Below are 12,893 nucleotides of genomic sequence, written 5' to 3' on the forward strand. Positions count from 1 at the left end.
TAAACCTGGTGTATGATTCCAATTCAAAGGAGGCAAAATCATATGTAAATAAACTAATTTTATCCTTCTCTGTCATGTGACTCTGCTGCTCCCTTGGACTGGTAGCAGTTGGGAAGCAGTAAGCAGTAAAGAATGTCCAACAACAATCCAGAGACGGGAAAAAGTCCACCATGGTAACATAATATCAAGCTAACTGTGGACACATTTCTTTTAAAAAAACAAAAGGGTCTTTAAGAGGGAGCACCAGAGGATGACTGAAGGAGGTCTGAAGGAGGCATAAAAGAAGCATGTCAGTTTTGTAGCTGCTCAGTTAACCACTTTACACAGGATTGTGTTTCCCTGTCCATAAAGTAGCTATACCTATGGATCCTTTACCTTCAGGAGCATCTCAGCAAGAGAGTTGACTTACACTACCTAGATACAGAGGTTTTGATGCTTTGCACCCCTTCCTACATCCCCCATATAACACCAGTACATCAGGCTTTCTACACAGTAGAACATTACCACCTTCACCAAGCCTAAAACATTTAATTGTTTTTCTAGGGTGTGGGAAGATTTAGGATCAAAAGAGGGCAAGGAACTGACCGGTGTATGTGGAAGGCCAAACTTTTCTTGGAAATGACCTAAGCATTGGTGTGGACAGTGCTATGGTCAGCAGGAGAGCTTCTCCCACCGCTCGTTGGGGGTGGATTAATTAAGTTGATCGGGGAGCAGTCTCCCAGTAGCTTAGAGCGGCTACACTAGACAACTTACAGTGGCACAGCTGTATTGGTGCAGCTGCACTGCTGTAAGCTCTCTAGTGTGGCCACAGCCAATGTTGGGGACTTGCCTCAGAACTATTTTATCTGAAAAAGAAAAGTAAAGCTGCATGATGAAAAAGGCCCCAAGTTCTCTAAATTTTCCTCAGCTGATGTGATGGCAAAAAAAGGGCAAATTTTAGAATGAGAAACTAGGACAGCACTTCCCCCAGTGGATGAAGAAGGTGATTTACCAAGAGCTTGTAGTACTAGACTGAAGTTCCACTCCTCATCAGATCAGGGATCTCTGAAGTGATGTTGCTTTCAGAAAGCAGGAGATAGTGGATGAAGCAGTAGGCTAGACATGGAATGTATGGGATGTACGTCCCTCAGGGCTGAGACTTTCACTTCCAAGAAACTAGAGCTCAGACCCTTATGAAAATCATCTATTGGGAAGTCTAAAGTGTCCTTTGTGAACAATAACAGGATGTCTGCCTACCTCTTCATGCCTTTGTAAGCTCAGCAGGAAGAAAGCTGAGATTTGAAAAGTAAATCATCCTTTTCTTGATTTGAAAAGGAAATCATCTAACTTTTGAGAGTAATCATGTTCGGAGAGACATGAGCCTTAGGTTCCATGGTACAAGTCTCACATGCTGCAAATCTGGGTGGGTTGAGGTCCCAGAACATTGGCAGTATCCACAACTTGCACATTGACTTGTGTATCAGTTCGGGAAAACTGAGGAAATTTGGGTCAATAAGGGGTGACCAAAATTACTGAAATGTGATCCTAGCTGCTGTTTCTGGACACCTTGCATCTGAGGGCAAAGGAATAACCCCAGAGACCCAGCAAGGAGAATGACAGAGTGTCCACTCTCCAAGCCTGTAGATACTAATGCCAGGCGCATAGTTTTGTTATCTTCCTATTATTACTAGTCATTGGGTTGCAAACAGGTTTGCTTGGTGCAATCTGGTTGGAAACGTGCTTGTTTAACCATCTCCAACTCATGATGGCTGAGCTACTCAGCCTGACGGCTGGTCTTACCACCAATATGTATAACTCCAAGGAATATACCCAGGTGTTCTGGTGTCTCTCTCCAGCCTTTTGCTCTGTTGTGGTGAGTGGGATAGGCCACAATGGTTCTATTTCCCATGTGAATGGCTACAATTCCCGCTGGGACCCTTGGGAGGAGGGTGACACTTCAATTCCTCACTGCCCACAACTCCAAAGAGGCTAATGCCAAGCTGGCATTCCCAGGAGGACCATTTGCCCTGTGCCACGTGAGGTCTCATCTGAACTCCCCATCCATCTAGGCTGGTGTTGGTCGTGGTGCAGAATCTTTAGCCCAGGGTTTGCCACTGGAAATATGACGGGGTTGGTGTCATCACTATAGATAGGCCCATCTCCTGAGTTTGGTAGCTGCAGTGCTTGCTCAGAAAATTGTGAAGGGGTGGAGGTGGAGCACTTCCCAGGGGGATCATTTTATCAGCTGAAGGCCTTGGTGGTTGGTGTGCTGATGCCTTCAGGGCTGAAAAACTACTTGATGAAGACTTCAATTTGTTTGAATTTCTTCTTGGTTAATACCACGAGGTCCAGGCTCGTTTTGAATAGACCCACCCTCGATGTAAGCATACCCAAACTAGAATGAAGGCGCTTTCCTGATGACTCTCTATGAATCTATAAGGTTCCAGGAACTGGATGGGTTTAGGAAGCACAGCAAGCTCTTATCTCATGGGATTGCATCTTCAGCAGTAGATCATTCAGGTTGTGGTAGATCTGGGTGACAGGATGACCATCAACATCATGAACATCAGTGGCACAGATGTCAAGCTGAAGAGCACTGGCTGGAACCAATGATGGAAGCTCACAATCACAAAATGTAGGAACCTTTGGTGGCAGGGAGGTATTGGAACACGAAGCTCAAAGTCCCATTGAAATGTATGGAGGCTAAGAAATATGGGGGGCGAAGGGGGAGAGAAGAAGAGGGGATAGTTCTTGGCTCAGCAGAGCTAAAGCCACTATCCTGAAATACATTTTAAACACAGAGTGGTTGAAGGTGGACAGAAATGGAACGGGAGCTCCAGGCCAGAACCTCTCTCTTGAAGGGGCCAGGATTATTGCTCTGAGATGAAGATTTGGTAAGAAGTGCAGGGACCATGGTCTTTTCACATGGGCTTGGGGCAGAGAACACATAAGAAAAAAAAAGTAGAAGAGAAGGATGTTTAAAGTCTATGAGGAGGTCTTGTCTGAACATGTCAAGACCTATCTGTCAGAAGTGGTACTGGCCAATATTGGAAGAAATTCTTGAGCCTTTCCTTCCTTCCTCCCAAGGGAAGATTGGCCTCGTATGGCAGAGCTTCCCTGTCTGGAAGTGTCTTCTGAAGAATTTCCTCTAAGTTTGATGCCAAACACAGGAACGGGAAACCTTTGATGATGAGGATGGCTGTACCCTGATCAACTGCTGGGGAATCTATTGCTGAGGGATTCCTAGCCTACCTCAGTGCACTCCCCTGAGGACATTTTCTCTGGCAGACAGAGCAAGCTGGAGGGAGAAGGAAATTTGGCAAAAATTCCTAAGAAAAAGAGCCCTCAGACAACTGCTGTGGAAATCTCTGCTTCAGAGCTCAGAGGCAGAAGATTGAGGTGTGGTTCACAAAATACGTCTGTAGCGTATTCTAATAGTCAGACTGTGATGTAGGGAGAGAGGAAGAAGAACGGAACTTCTTTTCTGCCTTTAAGTTGGTCAAAAGCCAGAAAAAAACCCGAACATTTCCAAGTTTAATGGAAGTGCGGATTCACACTACTGAGAATCTCTTTCTTGCCTGCTGCTCAGACCAATCCTTTCATTGGCTTCCTCTCATCTTTGATATAGAGTTCAAGCTTCTCTGTCCTCCCTCTCAAGGGTTAGCATAACTCTTCCTCCACCTCAGTCTCTGCTCTCATTTCTGATCACTTACCCCCACCTCACCACTCCCTTAGGGTCGGTCTCTCATACTCATGCCTTCTTCCGCAATCACCTATGCCTGGAACTCCCTTCTTATCCCACAAGTGTCCACCTTTCCTTTTCCAAATCCCACCCCAAAACTTGCTTCTCCCATAAAGCCTAAAAGTACTAATGCACATCAGTAAAAATGCTGCCACCTACCCTTGAGACTAAAGACCAAATTGCTCTAAGACAGAACCTTCTTCTGGGTTTCATCTCCCAGTACGTTTTATTGTATGTCATCCATCTACTTAGACTGCAGCTCACTCAGACAGGGATCTTCTTCTGTGTCTTGTACAATGTGTGTACAGTGAGTACTTTGTCAAGACTTAAATAGAGTAATAGAATCACAGAACTGGATGGGACCTCAAGAGGTCATCTAGTCCAGTCCCCTGCACTCGTGGCAGGGCTAATTATCTAGACCTGCTCTTAAAAATCCCCAATGATGGAGATTCCACAACCTCCCTAGGCAATTTCTGCCATTGCTTAACCACCCTGACGGTTAGGAAGTTTTTCCTAATGTTCAACCTAAACTTCCCTTGCTACAATTTAAGCCCATTGCTTCTTGTCCTCTCCTCATAGGTTAAGAAAAACAATTCTTCTTCCTCCTCCTTGAAGCAACCTTTTACATACTTGAAAACTTATGTCCCCTCTCAGTCTTCTCTTTTCCAGACTAAACAAACCCAATTTTTTCAATCTTCTATCGTAGGTCATGTTTTCTAGACCTTTAATCATGTTTGTAATAACTGGATTAGTTGTACTAAAGTAATATTATACAGCCCTAGTACAGTACCCTAACTGTGACAATATTACAGATTGCAAACATGGTCCTTGTTACATATGGGGCTCATAGCAGTAAGGCTGAAAAAATGACATTTAAACTCTGGGCCAGTCCATGATCATGTTGGTAACAAAAGAAGCACAGAAGACGGATGAGGAAGAACAGGTTTTAATGAGACAAAGGAAGAATATAGTATACAGCTGATACAAAGAAGTACACAGTATAAGACAAGTGTCTAATATATTAATAGAGAACTTCAGAAACAGAAAATTTCAAATGGTTAAAGGAAGTGACTTGCTCAAAAGTTACAATCTTATGTCTTCATATATATACACATTCCTGGCAGTATAGGAAACATGTTCAGGTCTTACATAGAAAATCTTGACTGTCCAAAGTGTTGGTATCACTTCCCAAAGAATATTTGCATATGGTACGTTATGAAGAATACACAGAGGCAGCTCAAAACTTTCTGAGAAGAAAAGAAAAATATAAAGGATTTGGGGGAGGGGGGGGTAAATCGATCCCTCTCTCTAACAGCAGCAATTTGATCTGTTCCATATTCAAGATCAAAAGTACTGGAAATGGCAAGTGGTTATAATAATACCTAGCTCTTATATAGTGTTTTCATCAGTAGAATAAGCAAGATCTTTTGTACTATGCAACACATTAGAACTAAATAATACACCAAGGCCCAACACAGCAGACAATCCCTCCTACAAGCTTCCTTTCCCTAAAGAGACCAAGCAATTTCCCCTCCCCCAGCCTGCTGCCATAAACCAGCTCTATGCTTCCCATCTTTCCGGGGGACATGTGGCAGCAGCCAGGAACAAGTCGAGGGATATTTCTGATGAGTCATACCTGGGTGGAAAAAGGCTCTAGGTGGGGGCTGGCAGCTGTTAACCTGAAACCCAGGTGAAGGAAAGTTCACAGAAAAAGGGGGCTGCCCTGTGGAGCTCCTACCACCATCGGAGCACAGCATCTGCCTTCACCGCACGCTAAGCATGGGGATAAGCAATCACAGGGTCAGTTAAGCTATTGTGGTAGCCTAACCCGCAATAGCATGACCCCAGACTGTGCTGCCATGCCCCTCATCAATTCTATTGCTGTATCTGGTTGTGACAAGGAATACAATTATCTGGGCACATATCCTAGGGTCCAGCCCAAAGCCTTACCAAGATTCACATATGTTCATATGGTCGTGTGGCTACACGTTAAGATACAGCCTTGTTAGGGGGAATTGTTCTGCTGTATCAAGCAGGGGAGAATGGTGAAGCTGGAGAAACTGCAAGCGGGAAGCTGAGCAGAGTGGAGGAAGGAGCTGAGCAGAGGCAGACTGATAATCCACCTCTGGTCAATGGGTTTATGGGAAGGGATCGGAGACCATCATGTCTCGATTGTTGCGACTTCCCAAGGCTGTATGTCTTCACTGCAGCTACCTCAGGGAAGCAGTACACATTAACAGCTACTGTGGGGTCTGCACTATAGCTCAAGGAGTGGTGGCTACCTCATCGTGAAGCACTGACAGAGTGACACATGTGGATGTGTCAACATGGAGTATGTTAAGGGAAAACCCCGCAACTGAGCCTGAGTTAAGTCTGCAGGGAAGACAAGTCCATAGTCTAGGAACAATGTGTGGGAGCCACGCCCCCAGCGGCATAGCTCCCCTCCCTCGCTGTCCTGTCCCGGCTCTTTGGGAGCCCTCAGGCTGTACAGAGGGAGTTCCATTTTCTGGGACCCTTAGGAACTTCACAGCTGGGGAAGGCACCTGCAGCACTCCTGAGCCAAACTCTTGCTCCAAAAGCCTCCCCCTGCTGCCAGCCTCCTCAGCTGATACCTTGTCTCCTCTCTACCAAGCCCCCATGTCAGCTATTTATGTGACACAAAGGGATTTTTGCAGCAACTTGACAAAAGGGAAAGTGAGGGCACTACCACATGGTCATATAGTACATGGGGCCTTGTCAGAGTAAGGGAAGGTGCAACAGAGAGCACACATTATGTAGAAAATCACTCTTCAGTCATTTGGTATATGGCCAGGAGTAACCAGTGTTCATTACTAAAGTGCTTGTATCAATGAGCCAGCACTATATACTGCAGAAACTAGCTATTGCCAAGATATCTAGCAGGAAATTCATCTTCAGGGGAAGGTCAAATTATAAGCAAACTTCCATATAAACAGAACACAACTGCAGTACTAATAAAGCATGTCCACTTTGCCATTTTCCCCACTCATCCAATCACAGCTAATCAAAGGGTAAAAGTACAGGCAGCCCTCATGAATAGAGGGGGAAAGGTGGTGGTGGTGACAGCAGGGGAAGCGGTTGTGTTACATATGCTAGAGAGAAAAATAAGAAAAAATATAAGGGTAACCAGAAAGACTTTCAAAGTGGCAAATGTTGAGTTTCACAGAAGAAAAAATTCCAAAATGGAGGGAACTCACCCAAAGCAGAATATAAAGGAAGCCCTTAACAAATAGTGAATTAAAGAGTACAGGAAAACATGTGACAAAGATGCCATGGCCTGCTTCACAGCTACGGGAGAAGGAATGGGGATAAATAAGATTGGAGAAAAAGGAGAAGAGACACAAGAGCAACTGGGAAAGGGCCACAGGCAACAGACACCATCACAGAGAAACTGGTATGAAAAACTCACCAATGCAAGGTGGTTGAAGGTTACTCAACTCACTGGCCCCTTCTACACAAAGGAATTTTTCCTGTTTCCCACTTTTGCTAATAGCCATTCAGCTCCCCAGTATCAGCAGTGCTGGGAGCTCTAAAGCAGAAGGCTGTAGGCTGCAGATCCTGTTCTAAGCACCTTGTCATATAAACCTGCTCAGAGCCAATCTCATCAAAACAGTTCTTAAACCAGTGTCAGTGGCTGGCAGGCTACCTACATGAGGGTTCCCAGTGGGGTCGACCCACTGTTACTGTTATGAATGATCAATTTATGGTGGTCCCCTCATGTTCTAGGTGCTTTTCAAACACCGCAGAAGGAGTGCTTCCATTGAGAACTCCCAACCTAAGGAATAGATAAACTCTAGACAGAGTTTAGAGGAAGAGGAATAACTGACAGTTTATATATAGGTCATCTTGATTCACTGTCAGCAGCATAGCAGAAACTATCTTTAACTGGAACTTAAGTGTGGACAGGGTAGGGGTCTTGAAGATGAACTCAGGGCTGCTGGGGCCAAACTGCTCAATACAGAGATTGAAAAGGACTTCTATGGTGTCTAAATTGTTTCCTGTCTCCACCTCACAGTAAAGGGAGTGGGAATCCTGTCAATGCCTGGGAATTTCACAGCACAGGCTCGTTTCACAAACAGATCCACTCCATACTCCCTGCACAAATTAGCCTCATTGGCAATTTCTCACTGTAGTTTGTTCTTTTGTCAGGATGTTCCTCTTACACTTGGGCTGTCATTTAGTTTGTTAATAAATAATAATAATAATCAAGACTTTCAGGATCCTTTTCTTTCCCTGGCTTCCCCTTGGCAATCTATACTGTGGCTATGGCTTTAAGAACCCTTTTAGGGAAATACAGGAGCTAACAGCAAGGCCAGGAATCAGCGGGCAGGAAATGCAGAGGAGCATTAAAGGCTTGATAAGGGTAAACAAGATTAAATGGCTTTTCCGATTACATTTGTAACATCAGTTTGCATTTCAGATACATTCATACAGCCTGCGTAGCAATCTGCTCAAGTGCATCTCTGTTTTCCTTCCCTTACTTAATTTTTCTTGTGCGGTTATCTATTTGTTTGCCTCCTTCATAAGTAACCGTAAGGTACAATATGGGAAAGAACACACACTACAGCTTCCCAGCCAAGGCGCTTGGAGTGCTACATGGCAATTTAAAGTTACATAAACCATCAGTATAAGAAAAACATACAAGACCCAACAATGCAGCCTAATTAAAATGGGGGAAGGTCCTATTCAGGGCAGACATAGTAAAAATAAAACCCCACAAACCTCCTCTGGAAACACATTTCCTAGATGCTCTTTTAGAAGCATGAGAAACTGAGGCAGATGACCCGACAAAGCAAGTTCCAATTCCTAAAGCTCCTAAAAGTAAAAGCACAAACACCTGCTGAGCCACACAGCTCAAAGGCAGAATGGCGAGACAGCGGGTGTTGTCAGAGCCTGTCACAGGGGGTGCTGGTTCTTTTATCGGGGTTAGGGCTCAGCCTCATCTATGACAGACTTAGCTCACCTCCCCAAGGCGTGGAAATTAACAAGAGGAGCACATGACAGGGAACATGTGACTAAGAGACCTGCTGGGAGACATGGGCAGCCTGTGGTCAGTCAGGAGGGAGACTCCAAGGAAGGGAGTGCTCCAGGAGAGAGCAGGAGACCAGCTGGGAAAGGGCCAACAAGGAGGCCAGGCTGAGCATACAGGAAGAGGCCCTGGGAAGAAAAGTCAGGGCAGTTTGGGTTACAGGGCAGAGTTCACTTGTTTAGGATCTCAAGGCTGGAGACTGGTAGCAGAGGGTGGACGTAGGTGCCCCTATGCTGTCACTCCATGGAGTGGTGCATACACCCTTGTCAACAAGGGAGAAGAAGGGAGCATTTGAAGCCTAGGAAGGTTGGCAGCTGAACCAAAGAGAAGAGCTGAAAACTGTTGAGGGAGAAGACAGACTCTCAGAAGACTTGTGCCTAGCGAGAGTCTGGGGCAGAAGAATGGTTTTGTTTCCTTTTGGACCTTAACTTCGGAAGAAGTGAACTACTGTGACATAATCAGAGGGGTGAGTCACCGCAATAACCTAAAAGTCCTGGATGACGGCTGAGAGGGGAAACCGAAGCAGCAGATGTGCACAGAGGCTGAATATTAGCCAGGCGGGGGATGAGGTTTCGCATACAGCCAGGGCCTTAAAAACCAACAGGACCAGCTTAAAATCCACCATCAGGCACCACAGGAACATTGCTCCATGAGTTCAAAGTCCAACTGCATCAATAAAAACTTAAACTTAGATGTTAAGGGAAGAATGGAGACTGAGAACTTACGATGTCTTTAAATTGCAAATAGCAGACTCGAAAACAAGTGGCCACCATACCCCCTGGCATCCAGTCTTTCTACAGCCAAGCTTCAATGTGTAGTCAAAATAAAGCTGACAACAAAAGGAACAGTGTGCACTGTACAGCTGCTGGGTTGGATTCTAGGTGGTCTATTTAGTTACATGAGTTGTAATGAAACCAGAAACCAGGGTAGAGAATATGAAATGGAGGCTGCATGCAGACTTTAGTTACAGAGTCAGGCTAAGACTTTTCATGCAATAAGAAGGTGACAATAAGTGGGGGCACTTACAGAAATACTGGATGGAGCTCAGGTTAGAGGCAAAACTGTGTGATTAGCTTACTGTCTGAAGTAGACGGGGAAGACGGGATTGGATTTATACAGCCCTGGCTCCCTATATCTCCCTACTTACACAAGGATGACCCAATTTATATAAAAAAGTTCTTCAAGATTCTTCAGAAATAAAACTACTAAAGGCATATACCAACACCTGGGTTAGAGTGAGAAAAACTGCTGTAGCCAGAAACATGATTAAAGAAGCAAAAATGCTCCCTTAAACTAACAGACTTCTCCTAGCTGCATAACCATTCCTGAATTATAAAGTCTAGATTTACATTTTCTGGAAAGCTTGGTCAGCGGAGAGGTTACTGAACAAGATGATGTAAAGAAGAAATAAAATTGGACACAGATTCTTTGTCATTAAGCTGGAGGACTTATTAGAGTGGAAATAGACTGTGGAACCTCTTACCATCACCTCAATAATAGCCCAGTCATTTCCACATGATTGCTGTTCAGTGGGCTGTAAGAAATGAGTGGTGAAGAGGCCAAAGATTGAATGGCCACAGAGACTGAAATTCCCTCTCAATCCAAGGAGTAGTCCCTTCTCCAGGCCAACTACTGAGACAAACTGATAGGGCAGTATGAGGATTCACACTGCTGTATCCCCTCTGTGGCCAAAGAGAGGATATTGGTTTCCAGGTCTAGAATGGAATAGTTTCACAAGCAATAAATCCACTTAAAACAAGTTACATGGAAAATAATATACATCATCTGTTAAGGGTCCTAAAGGGAAATAACCGCTCAGCTGAACTGAGACAAGAAGCATTCAAACAGTGCTAACATTCAGTGTCTGTCTACACAAAATACTTGACCGACTAATACTAGGATATCACAGAATATGCTGTTTTACATCCACACTGCACAAACCAGATTAATTCTTTTCAGTAATTCAAAATGTTAATTATAAAATGCTCCATTAGTGAGTGAGCTAAAGTTAGAATGTCCTTCCACCACCTACGGTACTTGTTTCATAGGCCCTGGGATTACACTTCCTCATTTTTTGATTGTAGCACATATAACTTCCTTCCACCAGATGTCGCCTGTCTAACTGCAGACTCAGTAGAGAGGCCAAGAACTTTAAGAGCCTTTTAGGACACTGTGAGGGGGAAGCTTGCCCTGCTGCTGCCCTGTAGATGGAGGCCCAGTCTACACTTAAAACTTAGATTGACATAACTACAGTGTTCAGAGGTGTAAAAAATCGATACACTGGACAGCATAGCTATGCTGACTTAACCCCTTGGTTAAGCTTGGTCGACGGAAGACTGATTCTGGTGACTTACTTACTGGTGCTTAGGGAGGTCCAGAAAAACCCTTTCCGTTGCTGTAGTCTACATCTACACTATGGGGTTAGAGCATAGTGAAAAACTACACCCGACTACACGATGAGAACTAAATCCATACAATCTATTCAGAGCTGGGGTTCGCAGTTGCAGGGAAATTATCTGTAAATATGCAAATTAGACCATTAATTTGCATAAGAGGACACATGGAGCAGCACAAAACTTGACAGCTATGAGCTAGTTTAGATTTTATCATTTGCTAGTTTAGATGAGAGACCATGGGGACAATCCTGATTACTGGCTTTCATCCCAAGGCATATAAAATTGTGCAATGACACACGGAAATCCATTCTTTTTTTAGGATCAGACATTAAGAGCAGCCCTTAATGTTCCGATGCCACTGCCCAGCCGCGACTACTTCATTCTCTGGTAGATGCGACTTCTGATGAGGGATTTTAGGCACTGATTTCCACTCCCTCCCCCACCCTTTATTTATTTAGTAATCAGCCTGTTCTTAGCAGGAAAAAGTGAAGGAAAGTACTGGTCACTTTCTGTTCAGAAATGTAAGACTGTTGCAGTCCTCTTGCCCCCAGCTGAGAGGGTCAGGGCCCAGTCTTTAAATACTGAGATGTGGAGGAAAGAGGCCAACAAAAGCGACTCTCTTATTTTGAGACTTGACACTAAAATTGCGGTTACTTCCAGACTATACCCAATGTTCACTGTTCTTCCATAAGTCAGAATTACTATGATATTCGTAAAAGCCAATATGTACTTCCAAAAAGCAGTGTAACTTGAGCTGCAGTACATCTTGATTTCTGTTTTGAATGACATACTTCCAGTATGGTCTCTATTTTATGTTTGTGTTTTAGTTTCCTAGAGGACAGCTTGCAGAGTTACTCTTGACATAAAAACCCATGCCAAAATGGAATTCCGAACATGTTTCTAAACTTATTTACTGAGTCACTGACAGGTAGGGAAAATATCAGGTCATGTGACAAACACTTGCGCAAAACTGTTGTGGTATATTTTAAAATATGAAAATCTTGGTTGCATTTTTTCTAGGGATCTGATTATTCTCTCCCAAATGTTTAAACGGATTTAGAGACATTTGTAAATAAGGGCAACATGGTAACTAGGGCCTCTATTATAATTAAGATAAGTTAAGTTGTCATGGAGGATATAAAACTCCTGCTGAGATTATTAAAAGTTAGTATTATGTGTCATTGAAATGGCTGTTTTTACCTTTTAGTGATGGAGTGGGAGAAAACTGATGGAGCATCAATCATCACACAGCCAATAAGACTTAGGAAATCAGTCGATTGCCAGGTGGACCTCATCTGGGAACTGGCAAATTATAGGGTTTGTGGGCAGTCACTAAGGAGGATGTGAAGAAGGGAGTGTTTCTGGTCTCCGCCTGGAGGGATTGGGTCAGGATTCTAAGAAGGATCAAGGGCTTCGCTGCACAGCAAGTTACTGCATAGCAAACCAGGCTGTGCATCTAGAGCGCATCAGCTGCACTACTGCACAATGAAAGTCCCAAAGCGTGGCATGGCTTACAATGCTTTCAAGTAGTAATACAGCAAGCTCCAATGTGGGATTTTTAACTGTGCTGTAGCAGTGTCCACATATGACATTATTGCTCGGCAAGCTTCTGCACTGTACTGGCTTGCCAGGCAGTAAAATGCTGTGTAGACAAGCCCCAAGTCCTGACCAGACAGCCTGCTTCCCCATCTTTGATACCCATATATTCACTGCTACTAAACTTGTAAGT

Source organism: Chelonia mydas, chromosome 1 (assembly GCF_015237465.2).
Source record: "Chelonia mydas isolate rCheMyd1 chromosome 1, rCheMyd1.pri.v2, whole genome shotgun sequence".
Lineage (NCBI taxonomy): Eukaryota > Metazoa > Chordata > Testudines > Cheloniidae > Chelonia > Chelonia mydas.